We start from the raw sequence: 27,542 nt of genomic DNA, 5'->3' as shown, positions 1-27,542 counted from the left end.
CTTGGCTTATGTATCTTGTCTCACGTCAGCTGTTCAAGCCAGTCAGGAGTTGTGTTCTGTAGACTCAGAAGGTGGAGTTTAATGCTGAAACAAAGGATTCTGGTATGGCCTGGAAAAGTAAGACCAACTTTTCCTATTCCAAGGAACTCGGTGCACCATGCACAGGTGTTCTGACCCTGATAGAAGAAATTATCTCTTACAACACCAATTTTTCAGAGAGGTCTTTTTCTCAAAGGAATCTAGTTTCCCATGTTTTGTCCCAGCCAGGGCAGAAGTTAAACTGAGATTGCTTTAAACATGTGGTTTTTCTGTGTAGTGCTGCCCTCTACTGATTTCCTTGATAATTAGTAGGACTTTACTACGTAAAGGTAGCATCCTTAATGTCAAGAAGAATGAAGCAAGAACAAAAACAAAAAAATCAAGCTACAGCCCATGTTTTCCTGCTTTTTATTTTTGAGATGACTGGAGCTTTTAGGTGTAAAGAAACACTTTTTATTCTGGGTCAATGTGTCTACTGAACATTATGATAAACATCTAATTTGATTTTCCCTCTAAGAGGACCAAAGATCTTTAGAGAATAATTTATTTTTTTCCAAGCAACTGATCAATATTCTACATGCAGTGTCTTCTCACTTTATTTCTGCTCCCATCATTTAATCAGTAAAATGTCAACTACTTGTTTTTGTCAAACAATAGAAAATTATTTTCTTTCTAGTTATCTTGGAAACTTCTCTTAAGATGGGGCATTAATGTGCTAAACATGTTAATGCCAAACATTTTTGAGAACCTGCTTTTCTTCCTCATTTTGCAAAGCAGTGGATCTGAGTGGAGGTAATAAGTATTTTTTTATTTGTATGGTTTGAGGGAAATGTGGTGGTAGCACAGAACTATTCCAGTCTCTTCTTGCAGTAAGGACTTTGGTATCAGAATCCTACAACAGCTCTAGGTAAATGAATAATCTCTCTATGAAAAACATTATTCTCCTGAGCACAGTAACAACTGGAAAAAATTTATCTCTTGAAGTCCTTTTGAATGCAAAATATTCTATTTAGATTCTTCAGGTGTAGTGTGAAATAAGCCTTGCTGGGATCAATAGCACGGATTTGTTACTGATGATGCCAATTTAAATGTTTCTATAGCAATTGCCATGGTAATGTTTTTAATTAGTGCAGCACAGTCACTCTTAAGCGTGACACAAAGAAAAGCTAACCTTCGGCAACTTGATAATGTATCCCACATTAGTCTGTTTCATTCGTTAACAGTGAAGCAAAATTTGTGTTCTCAAAGAAAAAGATCTGGTGCTAAAATAGCTAAAAATAGCAGAGTTAACTGCAGCAGCAGTGCTTCATTTTGCACTCCTATCTCTAAATAAGAAAGATGTAACTAATGTTCAGGATGATCCATACAATCTGTAAAACTAAGTATGTATTTTAACAGGATATAGCAAATATAAATCTTGTGTAGCCTGCATGCATGGAAGCAGTCTTATTGGTTTTGTCAGCCTTTTTTGGAAAACAACATATCTGAATGCAACTTTAATCTACCTAGACTGAGCACTAAGAATGGTGAAACTGCAGCAACAAAAGGCTGTGCTATAAACAGCACACTGGCACCAATAATACCAAGATTTAGGAAGAGGCTGGATCTGTGCCACTGTAGGTTCACTTTTATCACTTCCCCAACCAATTAAAGATATCCCAGGATGAATACACATGCTTCCCTCTGGCTGCAGCACTCAAATTCTCTGAGTGCAGTCATACTGCAGACATGAATATGGTCTTTGAATGTATGATTTTCTAAAAAAAGCATTATGTTTTAGCATTCTTCTGCCCAAAAGCTTTTTTTTTTTTCCCTCTTTCTATTCATGGATAAAGATGAGGTTTGGGCTAAGGATAAAAAGATTAAAAGTAAACAACCAATGTGCATATGGACTAAACTTGAGGTAACCAAGAAATTATTTCTAGGAGAGCTGAAGCAGGTTTTGAGGGATCCCCAAAGCTTAAGGGACAGGTTTTTTTAAGTGATGAACACCCATTCTTTTACCGTCTTCAGACACAGAAACATGGGCCACACCAGAGAAACATTTTCCCCACTCACCATCTCCCACTGCAAACCTTCCAGAATAGACTTTCAGAACTGTTTTTTGCCTATTGCGTTGCTTATCTGTTCACCACTGAATACGGTGAAGCTCATTTGAAAATTTTGCCAGGATACAGCTGAAGGCAATTCTTTATTTCTGGGACACCAGTGTAGGTTCCCTTAGCTACATGAGTCATACTAATAAAAATAATAGGGAATTTGAACTAACAGCAATTTGTATTGGAATGTCTGTTGAGTTAATGTCTTTAGGCAAACAAATCTATGGTTTGTAGGAGAATTAAGAAAAACATTTCTCTTGCTGTGACAAGAGAGTTAGCATTTATTTTAGAGTTTTTCAAGACTCTTGGGTATCTAAATTGGAGATACAGGTCCAAATTCACCTCATCATGGCCTGAGTCACACTCTCAATAGCACTCTTGGTGAGCAACTCAAATCCCCTGGGTGGGTGGATCTGGCAAGAGAACGTGTTGATTCATATTTGGACAAACCCCACTGGCAGAATTGTGCAGAGGCAAAGCTGTGGTTTAAAGCAACTCTCCCTGGGCAATGCAAATACCATCTGCCCTTCTCTGGAACAAGTATCTTCTGAAGAGCAGATGAAACTTTCTAGATGGTTTGTTGCCCAGCCATCCTTCCCTCAGCTGAGAACCATGCCTTCAGTATTCCCAACCCATCATGTAAAAGGGCCTCTCAATTCTTAGCAATAGTATTAAATGAAGCTAAAAGAGACTTTTAAAATATCTGCTTCCAGACAGGCCACTGGAATATGCATGTGAAATGTGCATTTTCTCAAAAAAAAAAGATTTTTTTCTCCAATAATGAACATTTTTACAGGATCTCCTTTTCCTCAACATGAGGAGAACAAGGAAGTATAGCACTTGTAAACCCTTAAAGCAAGGACTTTTGAAGATATTCCTTTGATCTTTAATATTGATTTTTCTCTACAGGGAACACATTTCACTCTTATCATATAATGAAGCTGCATTATAAGTTTTTATGCCACACCTTATTTACAAATGCAACACATTCATCACATTCATGGTTTTAAAGAACAGCCTTTAGAAACAAAAGGAAAAGTAAGTGCTATCATCAAAGCAAAATTTTTTCTCTTTTCCTCCCCTTTAAGATTGTTTCACATTTTGTCATTCATAACCTGGTTGTCTGTACTTTGACACTGATACCCTGCAGGTATCTAAATTAAGGCATTTATTTTTGCTGTGTTTTTGAGGGTTGGGGTTTTCAGGATTTGGGGTTTTCTTGTTTTCTTGTTTTTTTTGTTTTCTTGTTTTTTCATAAGCAGCATAGCTTTCTATCTGCCAGATACAAACCCAAACCATATCTGGAGGTATAGGCCCCTATTTTCCAGACATATTGATTCTCATTATTCTCTCTGCATGAAACAGATGAGATTCATCTATGGCAACACTGTTAATGACAGGATTTACCAGTTCTCCTGATAACTGGGACTGCACACTTTCTCTAAATTTCCTTTTCTTACTGCTTCATTATGTATCAGTCTGCTCTGGTCACACATCAAGCTCCTAACGAAGCGTACTGAGATTCCACATCTGGTGCCTCCTATCTCTGCATATCTCCTGAGCATGGCATATACCACAACGAGAGCTTGCTAAACTTCCTGAGTCTACAGCTTGTATAATGGCACAAGAGGTTTATACAAGCCAGAATTTCTCAGAATAAAGATGTCTTCAAGCTAGTATCTCAAGGTCTTTTTAAAAACTTCAATCTCTGACATTCTTTTTTTTTGTTTGTTCATGTACATCTGAGTCATAAGAAATCTTGTTCCTATAGAGAAGGACTTAATTGCTGCCTGCAAGGGATTATGCATTCACTTCTCTGGACTGCAAAAACTGAGTTGCTGACCAATTAAAGGTGGTTAGCAAATTCAGAATGTAATTGTAGCCCATTGTTCCTGCTTCCTTCCTCAGGGAATTAACTGAGCAGCTGCTGAATGCTGTCATTTATTAGAGATCAGCCTCCTTTATGTCCTTCTGCTGTCTCCAATGGGATCACAAAATCTAAAGTCTTATTCTCAGAGCTCAGCAGGACACTTGCAAGCATAGGAATTTGTACACTGAAATAAAGCATAACCTTAACATGATTTTTTGCTATTAGTTTATCTCAGGTAATCTGAAAGGACTTTGATGCAGCTGAGGTTCATCCTATATTTCCATAACAAACACTTTAAAATACCTACAAATGGTAGTTCTTTCACTTGCAAGAATAAAATAGATAATAATATAAATTCAGAAATATAAATTTTGATAAATTTCCTTTTTCTTATTTCTAGGTCTGAATCTCTTCTTAAAAATTAAAAACATTCCCCTAAAAAAAACCCCAAAACATCTTTCACTCAGATGTCATTTTAATGAAAAACAAACGTGAAACATGAATAAATTCAAAATAAGTGTAGTAAAGTAGGGCCTATTTTGTTAGTAACCTGACAGTACAAGTAAGGATATATTCAACAAGCAAACACTCATGATAACACCTAAGTGTGGAGAAGCATATAACAGTTTTACTTCTGTGTTTTCTTAGTCTCAAAATACAAGGTAGTAGTCCCCCGTAGATTCTCTTTGCCATGACTTTCTCAAAGTTTTCTTTGAAAGCATATATGTGTCTTAGAGAAACAATATTCTGCAAAGAGACACATATTTACCAGTCCTGTGAAAAGAACAAACCCTTTTTGTTTGTTTTTGAACGTATAAATGACATCTTCATTAGACAGTGAGTACAGCCATTGGAAGTCATGGAAAACAGTTATTCCCTCTCCACTCTTTTTGCTACTGATGAATGTATGGACTTAAATCAATTTCTCCCTCAGCTGTCATTTTTCCAAGATGGAAAGCTCTGGGACTTCCTACTTAATCATTTCTTGTATGGAAGCTGTGCCAGATTTTTGATTGCACCTGTAGCCTTCCTCTGAATCTCTTCTGGTTGTTTGCTTGGTTTTTTTTTTAAATATCTCCTGAGATCAGCAATCATCATTTCTCGCTTCATGCATTTATAAACAGCAGCTTAATCGCCTTCTCTACTTAATTTCATCATGATATATGGCATAGCTTGCTTTTTCATTGACCACACAGCCCTGGGCTAAAGTTTTCCTGTATTATCTCTTGTCACATTATGGTGTTATTCCTCAATGGCAATAGTAAGAATTTATTATTTTAAATGCATAGTCTGGGTTTTACCTTGTGCGTGATTTCACGTAGTTTCATAAGAATTTGTGTCATCTTGTATCATTTGGGTGTCTACTCATTGTATTGTATAAACTTCAAATGTAGGTATGTCGAACTCCTGTAGCTATTAGACCATTGTAAAGTAGAGTTTGGTTGGCATAGCAAGGCTCAAATGAATGGTTAAACTTCCTTCTTCTCTCCCTACCTAGTCCAAAGTGTGTCTACCACATCCATACCATCTATCAAAATTCATGATGGGAGTTTTCTGGGAGAGTGACAGTTGGTACAAGATAAAATAATGTTGGAGTCTATAATTACATTGAAAAGTTATGGACAAAGTATGTTACAAAGTTTCAGAGTTGAAGTATGTTAGTTTAACCACAGTCATCACACCCACTTGGCTTTATTATGCTCTCTTGTGGTGGTTTATCCCGAGATGGAAGCTAAGCCTCAGACAGCCAATCACTCACAATTAGAACAGGGGAGAGATCCAAAAGTACAAAAGTGAGAAAACTTATCTCAACATGGGTTGAGATAAACACAGTTTACTAGGTAAAACAAAAGCAACATACAAAAAAAAGAAAAACAAGGAGTTCATTCACTGCTTCCCATGGGCAGGCAGGTGCTCAGCCATTTCCAGGAGAGCTGTCTCCATCTCACCACATTTTTGGTTACTTGGGAAGACAAACTACTTTATGCTGAAGGTCCTTTTTTTTTTCTTTTTCTCCGCCCAGGTTTATATCTTGAGCATGATGCCATATGATCTGGAATTACCCTTGGGTCAGTGGAGGTCAGCTGTTCTGGCTGTGACCCCTCCCAGCTTCTTGTGCACCTCCATCCTGCTCACTGCTGGGGGTGCTGTGAGGAGCAGAAAAGGCCTTTGCCCTGTGTATGCCCTGCTCAGCAGTAATGAAAATGTTTCTGCATTACCAATGCCGTTTCCACCACAAATCCAAAACACAGCTCCATACTAGCCGCTATGCAGAAAATTAACTTTATCCCAGCACATGCTGAATGTAACTTGCAACGTTTTTCACCTTGATGTTCAAACCTGCTTTCAGTTTATTTATGGGTATGTGCAGTACTAGCTCTAGTACAGATCCCTGTGGAACACTGAAACAGACATCTCAATGTCAAAACTCATTAGTTACTTCTCCTTGCCGGTTTCTGTCATTTAATTAATTAAATGGATTCCTTTCATTTTTTTTATTATTTATTAATTAAATTTAAATAACTTTAATTAAAATTGTTGTTATATAATTCATTACTATATATTCAGGGACCTTCACTTCTAGCTCATGGGTGCTTAAGATCATTTGGTGAGTCACCCTGTCAAAAGCCTTCTGAAAGCAGAACTCTATCATATCAAAGTCATCAAAGATACCGAAATGCTTAATGACACCTCAGAGAACTTGAATAGGTCTGTGAGGCAGGACTTTCCTATTGAAGAGCTACACTGACTTTTCCCCAGTACACCATGTATCTAACTATTATGTTCTTTATAAGTATTGTTAACAGTTTCACTCATTTGAGGCCCGGATGTAGTTTCAGTTCTACAGGAGCAAGTTGCAGGAACAGTTTTTTAAAAACTTAGTATTGCTTTTGATACCTCAAAACACTCAAGTAACAAAGAAATTCAAGTGAAAAGTTAGATAAAATAATGAATATTTTAGCAGTTTCAACACTGACATTTTTAGGATTCCTGGTAGTATATGTGAAGTGGCTGCCAGCTTGAAATCCCACTGTATTGAAATGAAATCTTCTGCTGAGCCCCTGGTCAAATAAAGAAATAAACAAATAAACAACCAGATGTAGAATTTATTCCTTTAGGATTTATACTCCTTGTCTTTTTTCCCTGAAAACTATGACAAATGAACTACAGTCACAAGCACAGTGCTGATGGTACAATGTTTCATAGAACTTCCCAAAGAAGCTTTTAATCATAGCAGTTTGTTAAATTGCTTCTCCATTCTCTGATGAAATGACAGAAAGGGTATCACACTGATACATAGCTCTGGACATTAAATAAATATGCTTTTTTAGTGGAGCCTGTTCTGCAATTTGTTCCCTAAGAGTTTATATTTCTATTCTCTCCCAAGGGCTAATAGCTTGGATGTGGCCCTCTGGTGTTAGAAAGTCCTGCAGAGAAGCCCACCAAGAACAATGAGTAGCTCAGAGTTCAGTTGTAATGTTCAATTTCATGATGAAAATTTGATTATAGTTTTCCTCATGAGGTTTTGAGATCTCCTGTTGTATTTCCTGAACTTGCCTTGCTCAAATTTGTATGATTATTGAAGCCTTCATATGTTTATAAACATATTTATTTGTTGCTCCCATGACAGGAAATTTCAAAATACTTCAGACCCACCTGGAACTGAATCTAAAGGTAGAAAAATATGTCATCTGCATATGTCTTTAATAATTAATTGTGCTCTGATGACGATGTAGTTGGTATTGCTTATACCAACTATTTTCAATCTGTTTTGCTATTTTGTTTTGTTTCTAGCTACCAGAGAAGGAAATAATTAGCTTATTTCTCTTAAAATACAAGCCAGTTTTAAAATGGCATGTGACATATTTTCCTTAGTAATGCCTGAACCAGAACTGAGAGTTTAATAACCTATATCTCAGCATGGATTTCCAGAACATTCAGGCTTTCATGTGATTTATTTGGATTAATTCAAAGCACACAGAGGACTATTCAGACAGCATTTCAGAATTGCCTCCTATCTTTGTCCTTTTGGTTAAAAGTCAGTAAAAAGCAAAATTATAACTGCATGAAACCATGTATATGCTTCCAGTTTCAGAGTGAAAAAAAGAGTAGAAATATGATTAAAAGAGTTGATATAGCAAAGCATTTGCTTTATGGTTTCTGGTCTAGTACTTTTGGCCTAGCTTTGCCTAAAATGGCAAAGTACATTTGGCTTTAAAACTTTTTTTGCATAAGCTCAAATGCCTGTGATTGTCTCTCTTCCTTCTTGCATTCCTAAAAAATCGAGGGAAAGGATATATGGGGAGACATATCTTTGTCTGGGCTTCATACGGCTAAGACAAATCATAAATATGTGACTTAATAGAAGACAAATTAACTAAAGCATATAACAGGAAAAAAAAGGTGCATAGTTAAACTATTCATAGTGATGTGTCAGGATCTAGTTTTTAATCTTTTAATCTTTTCTTGGTTTAAATAGGAATACATATTGCAAATGAAACAAACTTATGCCTTGTACAAGTGAATTTCTTCCCTTTTTCTATCTTTTGGATTCTGCAATCTTTATTACAGCCAAATGTTGCTATCTTGTTTTAGTGGTATGGCTGGGAGTATGCAGCATCACTTAGTGAAACAGCCTAATTTCTATTTTCAATAAGGCTTGCTAAATTGCCTTGTTTTTCCTAACTCTGAAACACTGTCATTACATGCACTATCCACAGGCAGTTCTTCATGGGAAAGATATACCTTCATCTAAATCTCATTACTGCAGTGTTGATTATAAAATAAACATTTTATAGCAACTGTTACTAATAAATAGAGTGAATAATAATGACCCAGCATATCAAATGCAATTGTCCTGTTGCAGTTCTGGTGTTGAGAAAACACATTGCAATGGTGTAACCAAAATGAGCATCATGACAATAATTTTAAGTTAGTTGATATAAATCCAGCTAAATTTATAATTTTACAGCTTAACATCTTAATGTATGTAAAGGAATGGATATTTTAGGAACAGAAAGTGCTAAACAAAACCTGTAAATCCATTCATTTATATGCTCCTGCCTAACATCAATATTTTTAATAAAGGCAATAAGGAAGCCATAGGAAGAGAGTTTGAGTGAAATAAACTTTGCCTTCTAGCTGACGCTGCTGAAATAATTGAATAGTGCTACTGAATTGTGCAAAGGCATTTTTAAAAAAAAAAATTTCCAGTTGTCTCACAGCAGCAGGGATGCATGAAGAAAATTGAGCCTGGAGTTATGGAATTATGACTAAATATTAATGCAGAAGAACGGTGGTATGCTTCCAATACTTGGGAAAACAAAATCCAAATTCAGAATTAAATACAACAATATCTATAAATCCAACAATGATTGCTAATCTTACATTATAAAAAGATATTAAACCATAGAAGTTTAACCTCTATCAGGAGTCACTATTTTGTACTAAATGATGCATTTCAACACTTTTCCTCTTCCCTCACTCTTAACACTTAATAAAAACAATTTTCTTTTACAAGATTTTTTTAAAAATTCTAAAAATGTTAAATTTCTTTTTCTTCTTCAATGGTATGTTCAAAAATTTCCCAAAATGAATGCATATAAATGTGTGGATTTTTAAATAGGTTGCATTTAAAATGGAAATTCCAAAAAAAGAACCCAAGTGACCATTCACTTCATTTTTCACTCACTGTTGAAAATGAAGTAATAATAGTGTAAGAGTAAAATTTGTTCCTTTCTGGTCACTTTTTCAGAAGGTAAGTTCTATTAAGTGCTTTCATCAATCATCTCTTTATTGTTCTCTATTTCGTATTAACAACGCTGCTAAAATAAGGAGCAATCCATCAGATTTTCATGTTCCAGTTGTTATAGGTACTTGATAGACTAATGTTTAACATATTTCAAAAATATTCTGACTACAGAGCTCTCTTGGAAGTGCATGTCTATTTTATACAATTGGACATTTTGCAAGAAACCAATATAAGCATATTTTTATTGATATCATTAATAATTTCTAAGCAAAATCTTGGGGAAAAATAGTGCCCTGTGGAGATTTTTTTGATGTTAAGGACACGATGAGTTTTTTTTATTATTGCATACTAGATATCTGTTATCCAAAAGAGGGAGCCATAACATTATACTATACCTTTGCACTTTTGAGATGGTGAAGCTGCATAAATTCCTATTATTCCTCTTTCTTGAAGATGATGCTTGCTTTGCGGTGTCTTTTATTTTTTTGTTTTCTATTAATAAGTGTAACCCAGAACTAGATAATACACGCTAATAATCTTACTGAATCTGAGTGAAATGTTTACACTAAAGATAAATATGCTTTAGCAAACATCCTGTTGTGGAAAAAAAAGGAATTAGAATAAGTTTTCCTGCTCTTGATTTCACCTACGTGCATTTCTACCAATTTTGAGAAAAAATTGTAGTGTCTTTTTACTTATTTCACATCTTTTGAAATGGAATATATATATATAAATATCAAATGAAAGTGCCAAGGGTGTTTTCTAAACATACTTTGATTACATGTCTCTGTAAAAAGTGAGATTGACTTAAAACATCACTCTTAATAACTGATGAGACTTCAAGTTATTAAACATTTGATTAGAGGAACACAGCACTTACAAAGGCATTGCCTGTATTTTGGAAAATATAGGCTAGATTGCTTTCATATCTGAAAGGTCAGTGGACAAGAATGTATCTGAAAGAGTAGAATGGAAAAGCACAGAGCGATCAATAATGTGTAGTGTACTTTCACAATTTCTTTACAGTATTCTCTTTCCATGAGTTTCATGTGCCACACTGGGATTCCATCACAGCCTTGTAACCCTTTGTGAGGAAGGAATTGTGGTATTCTCATCATCACAGGAGTATTGATAGTTGTTTATTCTCTTTCTAATATCTTTTTTAACTAAAGTATAAGTTTGGTTTTCCTGCTGATTTACAAAGGGGAAGCTCTCTTTATGGTTTGTCTGTGACTATATCACAGTATTTTGTAGCAATGTATTGGCTGAAAGTAAATGCTGATTTTACAGACCTATTTGGTCAATGAAAAAAGATATGCCAAGCTAAAATTCCAGAGATGCAAGTCCAAATACATATTCTGTGGATGAAAGCATAAATGCAAAAATATGCTACCCCTTGTACGGAATGTCATTTCTTCTAGTATTTTTCTTCTTATGTCTAAATTAAACGCCATATGTTATGTAATTTAAACCACTATGTCCTTTAGTTTCTTCTTTATTTGGTTGTTGTTTTTTTTTGTCTTTAGTGAGATGAATGCTGAGTAAATAAGAAAAGAGGAAGGCAAGTACCAGAAAGGGAAAGAGCAAGTGAGCAGATGAGGAAAGCACCAAGAAGATGAAGAAAAAGGAGAAGAGAGAGGATACAAACACTTGAGAACAACAAAGGTGCAGGAAAGGAGAATAAGTGTTCTTCAGAGAAGAGTATAAAGTTAAACATTCCATTTATAGCATCTATTTGTTAGATGAAGCATGGCTGGCTGTTAGAAACACCTTCCAGTTACCTACCTCAGGAAACGTTGATCTGACGTTTTCAGAGCTGCAAAATATCAGCAAGTCCATGAATTAAGCTAGTTTTATAGATGCTCAGAAATTTTGACAAAAGTCTCTGTTACACTGGATCTACTGTTTCATTTGTTTCAAGATTTTTCTTACTGGAAATATTTGTAATAGCAGTACTTTCTCAATGTATTTTAAGAGCCTCTGCTACATTCTGTGAAACTTTAAAGATAACAGTTATCTGTGAATAACCATCAGTCACACAAATTGGTATTTACCACAGTGGTATCTGATGTCACCTAACAATTTCTACTCTAATAAAATATATAGATAAGTTTTAGGAAAACTTCTATGTTATTGAGGTTATGATGCGACTTCACTGCAAAGCAGACAAGTAGGACTGCAGATTTTCTCAAGAGAAGCAAATGGATAAAGCATGATGGAATGAACATTCCACCTTAAAATAGGTGAAAAAAGCAGAAAAAAAGCATCTAGGCAGTTTCTTCTCCACTCTGAAATTCATTAGACAGTTTTTGCTTATCTCCTATCTTCTTGTGACAAGCAGTCAATTCAGCCTATGATGCACCTTGATGTAACAGCTTGTGACTTGGCCTCCAGGTAATTTGCTCCAGCAACATATCTGAACTCAAAATTTACAAAAATAAGAAGTTATTAATCTTCATCAAGTTATTATTTGTTAGAAATTTAACAAAATTAAGAATTCACAATAATTTACTCTCATTACCAGTATTTTTTTCAGATTTCCCATGAAAGGAAAATTCTGTAGTTGGTATATTTTGAAATTTAAGTCAAACTTTTCAGTTTTACTATTGATATTTTATGAGCTTCTATTATATCCCTTCACAATATGAAAACAACTTTCGACTTTATCATTTCCATAGTGACATGAAATGTTTTAGTAATTCATATGAAGCAGTAAAATCAGTTATATCTAATACAAAAATTAAAGACATCATCTCAATTTCCCTATTGGACCTGTCTCCCACTTGTGTCATAATGTAAGTGAGTAATCTTGCAGAGCAGGTAATTTCATACCATAAAAAAGTCATTACGTAGTCAAAAAAGAAATTACGAACTTGAGGTTAAACTTATTTCTTGTCTTGGGCCTTCCCTTTTTGTCTTGAATACATAAGAAAACACTTCTGTTAACATCACCTTGAATGTGTTAAAATTATAAAAGAAAATATGTAGAAAATTATATTATGTGTGAAACTTTCCTCATTTGGATGTGTGTGATCATTGGGAATGTAATTAAAATATAAGTGCTTATTCTAGCCATGTTTTCACTTTTTGTTTTCCCTCTTAGCATTTTAAAATATATTCATATTTACTTTATGTTCAACGAAGTTCTTTTATGTATCATCAGACCTACTTTAAATACTCCATAACCAAGTCAATAATATTCATACTTTCAATTTATCATCTTGTTTTAATGATAAAAGTCCTCTGTCATACAGTGAACTAAGATTACTTAATTATTTTCTGATTCTAATGCAGGTTTTATCTACACCTACACTAAAAAGTGGCTTTAATAGGAATTTAGGTAGTGACTTCATAATTGGAATTCCCAATTTCTAGTGATTTTTCTATGATGTAAAAAATTATAATTTTACATTTTCTTTCTGAAAGCCAATGTATTCTGCATTTTTCTAACATATTTATTTCAGTAGATCTCATTTTGGTATGCATTTAAAGGTTAAACATGGTAAGGTGCTCTTTATGTCCATTCTCTTTTGCTTCATCACATACACAGGACATTATTGCAATAACAAATTATTCTTTGTAGGGGTGTTTTTTTTTTTTTCTCTTACCTACATGTACTGCATTTACTCTGCCTACATGTGCATAATACTGCTCATATTTTTCTCTGTTTTTGTGTTTGCAAGACATTTTAGAACTTTCTTCTAAGCTGTCTAAGTCAGTAAAAGCATTCTGCTATCTCCAATGGCTTGCAGTTAGGTTGCTGTTGCATTTCTATGGTTTTTTCACTTTGCCTCTGTCTCTACCTTTTAATGAAATTTTCTTCAAAATATATAAATTTTAATACTTTCTAAAGTCATGGCTTCTTCAACGCATAACTAATGTATACATTTGATTTTGAATTTTTAAACTAAAGATTTTTAGCCCTGTGTCTAATTTGTGTTTGTCTATTGTTCTTGTTATGTAGTACTCATGTATAGCAATGAAAACAATTTTTTTCAATCTATTATTTTATTTTAACAAAAGAATGTACTACTTTTATAAACACTATGTTCACTGTATTATATTTATCTCATTTAAAGTTATATTAAAATTGTATTGCAATCTCATTTTGATAGCTGAGAAGATATACTTTCCCTTTCTCTGCCAGCCTATGCAGAAAGAAGCCTCATTATATTATCTATATTTTCATCTAACTTTATCCTCTGCTGTATCAGAAATCACTATCTGTTGGCATTTTGCAATAGTTTTGTCTGACATTTACCTTGAAAGCAACATGGATTTTTTCCACTTGTTTGCTTGAATACTGATGACTTCTGCACAGAAGAGAACACATTAAAAAAATCCAAATAGTTTTGTTCACATAATATATTCTAATTGGCTTTGTCATTTAATGTTATCTATCTACTCACATTGCATACACATGGACATGATACAAATAATGTGGATTCTGTGCACATACCAATCCCTATGCAGGGGGAAGGATGTGAAGAGACCAGAAAGAAAAATTTGTAATAGTTTAATATTAATAGTTTTATATGATTGCACAACCTTGTTAACCATTTCCCACTTATTGCTCTTGCCCGTGGAGCCTGGTGGGGGTCAGGAACTTCAGCTGTGCTGAAAAAGCTGGTGCTCAGCCGTGCAGTGCATTCTGCCCTTTCTGTCCCTTTGCAGCCCTCAAGTCCTCTGCTTGGCCTTTTAATGACTGTGACAATATGTCCTCCCTTTATCAAGATTGGATCCAAATGTTACTGATGTCCATGGGAATATTCAGCAAGAACATGATGAGCTTTCCATCCGAACTATGTGCACTTCTGCTGTTTACCTGAAGCTTATACTTGATTGCTGTCATAGAACACTTTAAAATACTTGTAATTACTGACTGGTAATTGGCAATTTCTGAGGGTCACCACTGGAATACTAATTTCTCTGGTCTCTAATAAAGCAGCTATATTCTTTCAGATTCATGAGATAGAACTATATTGTTATAAAGACAATGCATGTGAAGTCCTCATATTATTTGTATAATTTTCTCATGTTCTAGTATTTCTTGCTTCCAGATTTAAATTCAGTATTTTAGTCTGAGTTCAATCAAAAAATGTGTTGTTCAAGCCAGCATATATTTTTTTCTGAACAATAAGCTATGACTGTTTACACTCTCCCATTGTACCAGTAAATTTACAGCACTTCAAAAGTAAAATCATTTGGTTATTCTTATCAAAGATGGGGTTAAAGGCAAAAGGTAAATTTAAACAATGCAAGATTATTTCCATGTAAGGTTTGGAACTTCTTAATTGCTTCATATTAAAATTAGAAGGGTTCAAATGTCTTGTTTTTAAACTTTACTGTCTGTGCCTTCCTCATTATCCTCTTGTCCTTCATATTTCTTAGTGATATCAAAATCCCAACAAAAGTATGAATAAAAAATTCTCCACTCCCTGTTCTTTTATAATCTCCTCCTTTTTTTTTTTTTTTTTTGCAGTCTATGGTCTAACAAAAAAAAAAGGTTACTTAGGCCACATATCTTTTTTTATAAGCCTCTAATCTGTTGAAAATGCAGTAGACACATATGGTTCTAAATTGTTCCTTTTTGATTCCTACAGATTACAGATACTATAAATATTTTCTGTCAGGAAAGTGCAATTCTCTATGACAAATTTCAAGCTGTTTGTAATTAGACTATATATTTTTTTGTGTAGTTCTCTTAGAAAAAAGCTCCTGAGAAGTTTGCAGACCCACAGGGTAAGAACCACTTAAACCAGTGTATCCCTAGACATCTAGGTAGTGCTGTGTTGTTCTACTAGAGCTGGGTTCAGTGTCTAATATACTAATAATAATTGACTTTCATTTAAGTAATAGCCAATATTTTCCATATCAGGGGAATGCAGAAATACTAATAATATTTCTAGTAGTTATTAGTTACAATTTTTGCCAAGTAGTCACTATCATTGGGAATAAATGTGATAGAGGAATATGCCTTATTGATGACTGCTCTAATAGCACAGCAAGCTATGGATATCCAATGATATGGATGCGTGTCCTCAGGCCAGATGGAATCCTATGCTTAGCCCAATCCCCTTCCTCTTCTGGAGTCCTCCTAATGATCGAGTACAGATGTCAGTAATTACTCTTACCCTTCTCACTCTTTCTCTGTTTCAGCATCAATAAAGTGTTAAGACAAACATAATGGTGGCATTAATTCTTTTGGACAACTGGTCAGGAAGACTTGGAATTGAGGGAAGCATCTTTTCTTGTACCTGATAAACCAGTTTGGTCTCCAGAACGTAGGGAAAGGAATTTTTGCTGACAGATCATCCTTTAGTGAAGGGTTCCACCCTCTTTTTCCTCACTTCCATTGGGCTGAGGATCACTCAGATACCTCTGAACCCTTTACTCTCCTCTCTTCAAATCAACAAATCCCTCTGACCCCCAAAAACTGAATAGTCCCCTGGCTCAAACCACAGCAGAAACACAGAGAGACCAGTTGCTGGTTGTGCAAGAAGGCAGTAAAGCTACACCCTAAGGAAGGGTACACAGTATGAAAAGAGATAAATGTTGGAAATGTTATGATACTGCTGCCATTCTGGTAGGTAATAATTTTTGTAACTGGCTTCACACATATTAAGTTTCGACTGAGCTCTCATGGTACTCCGGCTCACTACCAGATGAACTCAATGAGGTTATAATGTACATGACTCTCACAAGTAAGAGCTTCAACTTCAAGCTCTTAATTACACCTATTTAAACCATACATATATACATACATATATATATACAAACACACATATAACTTAAGGGAAGCATATGTATGTTTCTGCTTTTAAATATTGATGTTTTTTATCATGATTGTGTTGAAATATCCTTTGCATGCAATTTCAGAGAACTGTCAGCAGTAAAACAAATGAACATTGACAAATACTTTTTAAAATCTCAGTGAGATAACCAAGAAATTTTAACATCCATTCCTAGCATTAAAGAATATGGCTGGTGAAGTATTAAGATTTATTAAGATAAATCAATTTTCAGTCTCAAATGTCTAACATACCATATGGTATAATTTCATTTTTTGAGGAAAAAATTAACAAAACATGCTGCCTTCAAAGATGAACACCATTATATTTCAGGGCAAATAACTTTTTTTTTTTTTTCTGAGTGGTATTGATGCTGCTGTTGTCAACCACACCTGGGAAAACAATTGCTTGTATATGGAGGTGATGACTCTGGCCTATGACTACATTATCTTTAAATCTTGACATCTTCCATTTCCTTTTTTATAAATAGAAAAAGCAATCTTGGATGCTCTGTGGTAATGCCAGAAACCTCATGCTTCCTTCAGTGTGCCTTAGAATGAACCACTACAGACTACATGCAAAACACCAAAGAACATGTCTATGTTTTCTGTGTCCTTCCTGCTCTTCAGATACTTGATAGTGGTCACTGTGATTGAAATTTCTGTTTAAAAGCAGCATGCTCACATTATTTGACCTTTCAATTATCAGGATAAAACTAAACTTCAGGACCAATTAAGTGAAGTAGGAATAAGAAGACAACTTTTATTTGCATTGTGAAGGGACATTAAAATGAAAGTAAACAGAGGTATTGTTTACTTTGGGGCTGATCATTTAGATGATCATAAGTAAGGATGAAGAATTTAAAAAACTCCATTGTAGCAAAAAGATTTCAGGTTTCCTGAACCTTTGTTCAATTATGTGAGAAACAGGAAAGGAAGCTTAAAACTCTATGTCAAAATAATTGTTTAAATTTTGTGAAGGTGCAAATTTTGTCAATATTTTTACTGAGATACAAAGTGCAGGGGTATTAAAGTAATTCACTGAAAGTCGTGCCATGCAATTCTATTAATGTAATTTACTCAAAAGTTCCTCTTTCATGGAATTTTTGCCTCAAAACAAATCTGTTGAATGAAGTGGAATTATTTTATAGAAATCTTGAAAAAACTGGAGGACCCTGGGAACTGCCAGCTCATTAGTTTCATCTCTGCACCTGGTATGATTATGAAACACATCATCCTGCAAGATGTATTAAACCATGTGGGAGACAAGGAGGTGATTAGGGACAGCAAACATGGCTTTACCAAGGGCAAACTCTGCCTGACTGATCTCACGGTCTGACTGATCTCATGGCTTTCAGTGACGGACTGACTGCATTAGTGGATGAGGTACCTTCCGATATCATGTACCTGGACTTCTGTAAGGCCTTTGATATGATCCCCCACAACACAACAGTCATGCTGCTCAGTTGGAGGCATACAGGTTTGATGGTTAGACTGTTACACAGAGAAAGAATCAGATGTTTGGCTTCATTCAGAGATTTACAGTCAATGGCTGTGTCCAAGTGGTAACTAGTAAAGAGTGATGTCCCTCAAGGGCCTCTACTGAGGCCAATACTATTTAATGCCTTTTTTAACTACACAGATGATGAGAAAGACGGCACACAACTTAGTGATTTTGCAGATGACACCAAGCGGTATGGTGCAGTTGATACACCCAAGTGAAGTGACACCATCCAGAGGGACCTTGACAGACTTGTGCAAAACAGCCTATGCAAATCTCATGAAGTTCAACAAGGCCAAGTCCAAGGTGCTGCACCTGGACTGGGCAATCCTCAGCATGACTACAGACTGTGGGATTAAGAGATTGAGAGCAGCTCTGCTGATAAGAACTTTAGGGTGCTGGTAGATGAAAAACTCAATATGACTTTTAATTCAAAGAGAAGAAGGTTTAGGTTGGACATGAGAGGAATATATTTTACAGCAAAGATGTTGAGACACTGGAACACGATACTCAAAAAATTTGTGGGTATTCCATCATTGGAAAAGTTCAAGGCCAGGTTTGATGGGCTTTTGAGCATCCTGACCAGGAGGAAGGTGCCCCCTCCCATAGCAGGGTGGTTGAACTTCAAAGTTCCTTCCTAACCCAAACCATTCTATAATTCTGGAATAACAGCATAGACAGAGCAGATGTTTTTCTGTGTTTTTCTCTGATATTTACCACTCTAGGTCTGATATTATAGAGTAAAATCTGGACCTGCAAAGACCTCCTCAACTTGGCACATAAGAATATTGGTTAGCTGCAGAATATAGCTCTGGAAAACTTACAATGCAAATATATGCATGAATTTCATAACAGAGATGTCATGCACATAGAAAAACAACAAAAGAAATTAAAAATCTATATCCGTCATTATGCATTAGAGCTATATTTACACAGACATATGTAGGTATATATGTAGATATATAGAGAGATATAAGTATACTTAGATCCCTAAGATCTTTTAATCTAACCTGTGTCTCTAAAATTACATCAAAAAAATGATAAAACTATACCAACACAGATACAGATAGAGATACATATATACACAAATACATGTAAATTTTCACTACAGGCAATGGAATTTCATGATTTTTTAAATTTTCTACTAGACCCACAGGCTGACTAGCATGAAGTTTAATTAGTTCTAATTAACTAGAGGTGAAGGAAGCAGAAAATTAATGTAACTCATTTATTATTTCATTCTACCACCATGTCCCCTTATTTATGTTCCTCTACAGTATATTTTTTTTCAGAGTTCAGCTTTCAGTCCAAAAAATTATTGATTCTGATACTATTTGTGAAGAAAAGACATAAACTACAACAATCATTTTGGTCCTATTTTTATTGTAGCTACCCACAGTATTGCATTTTGAATAGTCTTAAAATAAGTAATCCAGAAATATTTATGCTGCTTCAGTTTTGTGAATCCACTCTTCTTGGAGAGGAAGCCTTCCTTCCTTCCTTCCTTCCTTCCTTCCTTCCTTCCTTCCTTCCTTCCTTCCTTCCTTCCACCACTTCCGCCACTTCTGCCTGCCACTTCCTTTTTCCACTTCCTTCCTTCTGAAAATTTCTTCTGCCACTTTGTTCTGCCACTTCCTTCCTCCCTCCCTCCTTCCCTTCTTCCCTTCCTCCTTCTTTTTCTTCCTTCTCTAGAGAACTGGAGATGCTTTCAACCAGGTTGACAAGGTTTCTTCCAGGAGCTCTAGGCAGGTTCTTTAGCAATTACCCTGGGTTACTCAATGCATGTTTTTGCCCCATTTTTTTTTATTATTTGGGATCTTTATTATTTGGGATTACATGTAAATCTTAGAAAATTTCTCAGTCAGATGCTTAAGACATAGCTACTATTTCAAAATACCCACACCTGCAGAAAAATATCACTTTATCCTGAGTTTAATAAAATTTGTCTGCCAGTTAAAAAATAGTGAAATACTTTTTAAATACAAGTTGACATTCATTTTAAGTCATGAGACCAGGAACTTGAATCCTGCACTTGTTAATCCTTAAGGCTCATTTTCGTTCTAATCAACAGTCAAACTATGAATATGTTTTACTCCTAGTATGGTACACACACAGACCAGTACACAAACTGTGTACTGCTCTCTGTGTGTACCATATTTTGTTCTTGTATGCAATTGTTAGCAAATCTTCAGCTGTATATTCCTTTGAAATCAGGATTTATGTATGGCTAGAATTACACAGTATTTCTCTTGGGTAATCAAGGGAACCGCGGTCCTATGTCTCTATATAACATTGCAGTTCTCTATTTAATCATATGACTGCTCTGCAAACATAAAGTAGTTATAAAAACTATTCAGCCTGTAGGCTTTTGGTTTGGGGAGTGCCATGAAGTAGAGTCTCAACACATCAGTGACGGAAAAAAAACATAGAAGGCCTTTGTAGATTTGAGAAGTTTATTCTTCGGTTTTGTTTTTTTTCTGTATCCTATATTTTCTAAATTCTTTGGATCTCTATTTTAGGGAGCTGTTAGAAAAATTTGCTCTGAAATGTAAATGTGAATTTCCTAAGCATAAATTCAAATGGCAAATAAATTATTAGAGTAGCATTGTCAGAAGTGCTAAATCTTTCATTCTAGCTGTACTCACATTTATGTGTCTGAATGTGAAACACTAGGCATGTTCCTAAATCATTCTCTCTTAGATTCAACCTTGTAGGGATGAACACCTTTTAATTTAATTTTTTTTTGGGCAAAAGCTTCACTCTGTGGTGCATCTAGCGACTTCCTAATTCACTCCCCTTTTTAAGCTAAATGATGTTTTTTCCCCTTTCCTGAATGAAAGCTTCAGGGAAAGATTCTCAACCAGTAGATTCTTTCAGCCAGTGATAGCTGAGAGCAGTTGTACCAACGTTTTTGAGACTTTCCTTTCTTTAATTGCCTTTAAAAGTGATTATATGAACAATAAACACAATACATTTTTTTATTTGAAAGTCCTTCTGCTTACTGCAGGGATGGTTTGGTACCATAAGTGGATTTTTCAAGAAGACAATAACTGGAAGAGCAGGCAGTACCAGAAGCTTGTGACAAATGTAATTAAAATATCACTAAATCAGTACTTCAACTAATATGTGAGTTTTCAGCCTTGAGGCTACTACTATTATTACTACCACTAAGCAAAAAACAATTACCTTCAGTATTGTTCGATCGCCATGAAGGAACTTGAAGAGATTAATTAATTTTATTTAGAACACAGGAGATTTTACTTATTACCTTACTCTAGAAAAGATGTAAATCCAACGAGATAGCTGTCTTCACTAGGAAAGAAGTCATATATAACACAAATTTGAAACCATTAAGAGCAAGATCAAGCTCAATTGCAGTAAATCCATAGATTGAAGATAACAGGAAAGACTGAAGAGACCACATTATTTTTTACATCAAAATCCATTTTTCCTACAAATCTGAGTTCTCATTAGTGATGAAATTACCTTTTATATCTGGGAAACAAATGTAAGGATTATTGCAAATCTTCCAGGAAATGGGAAAATATTTTCTGCAATTTAATATTTTTATGTTTACTCTGAGGAAAATAGAATCTTTTTTATCAGATAGCATAAGAACACAGATTCCACACTCATTTTTACTCAGGGTAAGGGAAATGCACAAAAGTAATTTCACTGGTTTCAGTGGGACCAGTCTCATTGCAAAATGTTACCCAGTCTGAATACAGGTTCTGGAATGCAACACAAGCACAAATAGCTCTCCTGACAAATAGTTTAAACAACTACAAGAATTTCCTTTTGAAATAAGTATGTTTTCCTGATTTTTTTCTCCTTTTGCTACACAGGCAAAACTATTTCCATGAGATTACCTGCAACCAGCATCTGTGGCTTAAGAATAAAAAACATTTTTACAATAGCTTCCCACTACAAGGCTTGATATTTAAATGCACTAGTATGGAAAATAATAACAAAGAATAATGCAAACCATATGAAAGTATTGCAATAAACAACAAAGTAAGCAGAAAAATTCAGCCAGAATGCAGTATTATAAACTTAAGAAAACCCATTGTAATATATTGCTTTCTACAAATATTGCATTATTTTTCTCTAGCATTTGCATGAGTTATACTCCAGTTTATGTCTCTAGATGCATGTGTACATGGATGAAGGTGTATATATATAACAGTTCTGTTCATACACCAGGGCTATTTTTCTCTGTTAAAATTGGATGTGATTAGATTACTGAAACGTTAAAATCATACAGAACTTAAAACTGCTGGATTTTGAAATGCTAAATTTCACTTGTTCTGTGCCTATTTTTTCTTTAAAAACAGAAACAATGGGATTAACTTCACATTTATACCAAACTCAGCCCATTTTTGCTTTACCTCTTCATCTCTTTAGGAGCAAATATTAAATGATGGAGTACAAAGGAAAAAAAAAAAAACAATTATTTCAGTAAGATATTAAGCTGAGTTTTTTAGATAATTTTATTTTTAAATTTCCTTTATTGAACACTTTTTATACAACTTGATGTTTTTATTGAATCCTTTCTTTAAGACATGTTGAAATATGAATGTCAACCACTGGCTGATTGTGCACCATTGATTATCAATATAATAGATCATATTTTTTTGAAAATAATGGCTAAATCTAATTATACCTGTATATATTGCCAGAAGGCTTGTATACATCATTAACTGACTTCAATTGAACTATTAAAAATGCACAAATTCAGATAATCTCCTTCTGAGAGCTGTTGCGTAATTTGTTTAAATGGTGGGAGGGCCTACTGTTTCTATGTCCAAACACAAATGCATTATCCACAGTTTTCTATGTTTCACAGAATCTATTCTTGGGTGTAATTTATGAAGATCATTTTTTGAATCTGGACAAGTGTTTTAGGAGCTCTTTCTCAACATACTTATGTACAATGGCAAGATGCTGTCAGTATTTTTCAGGAAATAGAATCCTTTAGTACCAACATGCATGGCCCAAAATTGCAATATCATTACAGGCAGAATTTCTATGAAGGTGGTCGTTCTTTCTCTCAAATACAGCCTTTGAGGACAAAGCAACCTGAACACCACCTAGCATCTATAAAATTTGTACTTACCTAAACCTCCTTGATATTTTTATATCAAGAGATAACATATTATGAAAAATATGTTTTTCTGGGATAGGGAAACAGAATCCAAAGTGATGTTGTCTTGATGTTGCTATTACTCTTACTGCTAAAAGGTGTGAAATTTAATTATAGAAGTTTGCATTTTGCTAGCGAAGGAATACACTGGACACTGCTTAAAGCGTTCCATTTTGCAACTGCAGAAATACATTTTCTGAGAAACATTTGTGGTTATTGATGCTGTTATTTAAGTATTCAAGGTAAATATACTTTTGAACATTCAATCTTACAGAGAACTTTGAAGACTGGGAAAGTGGAGGCCCCATTTTATCCCTGACTCTGACACAAAGATACTCTGTAACTGAGACATAGTCAAGGCTCTGTGTGGCACTGTGTGTGTATGGGATGACAGCAATGCCACCCATGTCCTCTTGTAATCTCCCCAGGATTGCAGAAGAAAGATTATAAGCAGCGTACTTCACTTCCTGACATTTCTGTAATAAAATTACTTACTGTGTGTTAAAAAATATTTTTTTTCTAAAACATTTTGGGCCTTCCTCTGAGCTGCAGTGTACATCCAGTATTTTTCCTTTTCCTTGAAGCTAGTAATATTTTCCCAGAAGTAACCAAGTCTCAGTTTTGCTAGGATTTTGCACTGCAGAAACATAGTATGATTTGATCAAGGTATGCCTCTCCTGCTCAGTCATGCTCGGCAAGTAGTCCTCGATGCCACTGGGGTATTTTTTATCAGGATCAGTCACTGAAAGTCAGGAAAATAACTTTCCTTTTAACATTCAGCAATTTCCTATGTGTTTAAACTGCAAGAAGAGAAATTACTCTGACTGCTTTTGCAAAAATTCTTTTTGTTCATTTCCCTTTGCTCTATTTTCCTTCTCCTCCTACCACCTTTCACAAAATTTTGGATTTATTCCTATGAATTATTTTCTTAAATTCCCTCACTCACATAGAGAATGCAGGCAGCTTTTACTTGGGCAACTCTATTCATTTTAAAATATTAGTTCTTCTGCAGATAACATTTGAATATAACACCTGCTGCAAGCCTTAGAAATTCTGAAGCCATTCTGATATGTGTGGGAGATGCATTTTTCTCTAGATTTTTGGTCCAGTTACCTTCTGCAGTTAAATAGCTCTGACTGCATGGAAGAAACACATACATTTATACATCTATATTATCCTATACTCTAGCCTACGTACCCCAGTTTTCTTATATGATATCTCCTGAACAAACTCATCCTCAGACAAAATTGTCAGTCCTGTTACTCTCTGGCTCTACTTCTCAAACACTTCTGCCAGTAGATTCCCTGCAACCCATGCTGTGCAGATTCAGAAACCAAGTTCTGATGCCAGAGATAAGCGAATGTCAGAATTAAGTTGTAAGGTCCTTTCAGCAGCGTTATGGGTGATGACATTTAAACCAGTGGATTTTGGTTATTACATTTTGTTCGGTGGGTAGGTCAGGGAATGAAATCATCGTTATTGGCTGATCCCATGATGAGAGGGCGTCTCTGCCAGTACCATGCAACTGCTACTGAGATCAGCATCCTTGTGGAGCAACAGTCAGGTGAGAGGAGAGCACAAATCCCTGTACATGGGCTGCTGTCTGGAGAGGAGGACACCCTTTTCAGAATGGTCACTTCTGCAGAAAAGCATGAAAATTCTGAAAGCCTCAAGTAATTTTAACATGGAGCTGTAAAAAGCAAATGACAGAGCTTTGTTTCTCCCCACATTTTCTCTACTAACTGCATCACCAAACTTCTTTTTGTGTTTAGGTGAGATGTACCGGTTACACAAAAAGCATAACATTCTACAATAATGGCTACGAGACAATCTCTGAAATGAAAAACTCTACTTAGTTCAGGCAATAAACATATGAAAAACTTTGATTCTTGAACTCATTCCATCAAGTTTAAAAAGACTTGGCAACTGTTTTAGGTACAACTAGTAATAGTACTGATACAGTTACAGTTACATTTCTCCATTTAAAATTAATCTTATTTACCTAACTTAAAAAAGCTGAAACCAAAAATTATTTATTTCACAGACATTTGACTGTATAATGTTTTATATTTTTGTTAATAGAAAATCACAATAGTTGTAAACATATATAATTCTCTCTTGAATTTACATTATTACACAGTGAAATACAAATGACAGGACAATATATTTTATCTGTCAGATTGACATATAGATAGAAATATGCTTTTTTTAACAACTAACATAATTGACAAATAAATTTCTTAATAGTCATAGACAAATTATAACACAAATCTTCTGAATATTTAATTAGTTCACTATATTTTTGGAATAAAATTATCCTTTCAGATATGGAGAACTACTTGGAGACAATGATTTTTAAAGATCTGTCATTGGTAATTCCCCTCACTATGACTAATATTATTTAACAAACCTTTTGATCTCATCTCCAAAACTAGTGCAAGTACTACACTTGCATTTTTATCCATTTTTATCCTTAGCATGGGTAGCTAGTGTAGTACTGATCAATGCAGCATAATCCTGCTGTGGTCTCAGTAACATATTAGTTTTATTGCTTTTATCCCTTTAATCAGAGCAAGACTCATACATTGGTTATAAATTTGTCTACTGAAAATGGAAAGTATTTTAAGAAAATACCATTCTATTTTCTTAACTATGACTTAAATCTGTGACAAGGTGAGTGGCTGCTGTATCCATATTGCCTTACAACAGGAAGGGATATTAATTTCCTTTTAATTCATGTACATCATTCTTTCTTTGAAACTCATACAGTGAAATTGAACACATGTGACAGCATGTTTCTTGCATGTGAAAAGGCAAAATGTCATTCAGTGGTTTTCTGCTGGTTACTTCAGTGTCAAGTGGTCAGTATGACCTTTTACACTTTCTGCCTTGTTTTCTGTGGGACTCTCTGATTATATATATTAGGCTGACAAGGTAGTTTGGAAGGACTTCTGGAAAGCATCTTTGTACTTTAAGCCTGTTGACTTTGACTTTCTACCACAGATATCCAAAGGGACATCTACCTCAGCTCTCAATCTTTTTGAACCCTGAGCTGCACTTCCCCCTGTAAAACATATAAAAAAATCCCACTAATTTTGCTACTTTCACTAAAGAAAATCCAAAAAAGCGTTACTACTTCATCCTTAGTAGCAACAAAGACATCCTATTTTTTCATCCTTCTTAACCAAGGTTGTTTTTATTAGATGTATTGACAAACACATACATGGGAAAGAAAGAAAAGGGGTATTGCTTCTATCTGGACAGGTGAAAAAGCATCCTGCACGAAAGTTAGGCTATATTGTTACTCCTATATGGCAGGAAAAACTGATTCATATCAAACAGTATTTCCAAAGAGCATGTGCATTGCTAATATTTTAAGGTACATAAGTAGTCATCATATATACAGTATCAGAAGTTTAGATTTCAGCAATTTAATGGGTTGGGGGTTTTTTGAACTCTGTAAGAGAAATGTCCCCAAAGTGCTCTGCTGACACTGCCCCTCCACTCCCCCTTCCCTAAAAAGTATTTGTACGGAATCTTCAACATTTTAGACACTCCTAAAGAAAGCATCTGTTCTTTTGCTATCGGCAGTTCTCATGCTACAGAAAGTTGATCTACTCACCCAGGCTGTCTGTGTGAGCCCAGTTCAGTCCGTTCAGCGCTGCTTCTCTACCTGCATCCTGCCTTCTGCACGTTCCCGAGTCTCCAGCGCGGAATGCACCCGCCTCTCACTAGGGCTCCCTCTCTCCCGGCATCACTTTTAAGTCAGGCAGGCAGCGAGCAGGAGCCAAAGGGACTCTCTGTCTGATTGGTTTCCTTTCAGTGCCCCTGATTAATAAAAAACGTCCCTCGCAAGGAGAGGTGTCGCTGCCCCTCACCGAGATGTTGCTGCTGATAGAGCCGCAGTGCTCAGCGTGAGGAGGTTTGGGGCTGGGGGGGACAGCACGGCGGCTTTGCCAGCCAAACAGTGATTTGCAAGTGAATGCAGTGGGAGGGTTCAGAGAGGAGGGCTTTGTTAAGCACCCTCTTATTAACTGAGGCTTAAATACAGAGGCTCATGTAACCAGCTCAGTTTGGTCTGTTTTAATAACAGGGGTAAAGGTATACCCCTAACATGTGGATTATATGGAGAAAAACAAATTACCCTAAACATCTATACTAGCAACACAGTGTTATTGGTGTGCAATACACATTGGAGAATGCAAAATTATCCTCTAATGCTACTACAGTGACAAATGATTTTAAGGTGAAAGAAAGCAATGTGTGTGAGATTTCCCTGTGTTCTCAATAGTTTTACAGCTCTAGTGTCACTTACAGCTAATGATAATGATAGGCTTGTCGCTGTACC

General features: G+C 35.2%; 1 protein-coding gene across 2 annotated transcripts in view; it reads right to left on the bottom strand.

The window, feature by feature from the left end:
• The window catches only part of CDH9 (cadherin 9), a 99,840-nt gene extending 72,674 nt beyond the window's left edge, over positions 1 to 27,166 (bottom strand). The window contains exon 1 of one of the 2 annotated variants that reach the window (XM_071453680.1): positions 26,817 to 27,166. The gene's annotated coding sequence lies outside the window, so the exon portion shown is untranslated. The remainder of the gene's footprint in view (positions 1 to 26,816) is intronic. The other variant, XM_071453670.1, reaches the window with a different exon arrangement.
• Positions 27,167 to 27,542: the final 376 nt, after the last annotated feature.

The sequence above is a fragment of the Agelaius tricolor genome, unplaced genomic scaffold (genome assembly GCF_023055355.1).
Source record: "Agelaius tricolor isolate 1412-34295 unplaced genomic scaffold, bAgeTri1.0.p SCAF_2, whole genome shotgun sequence".
Lineage (NCBI taxonomy): Eukaryota > Metazoa > Chordata > Aves > Passeriformes > Icteridae > Agelaius > Agelaius tricolor.
Note: the sequence above shows the minus strand (reverse complement) of the source record. Positions and strands in the feature narration are given on the sequence as shown.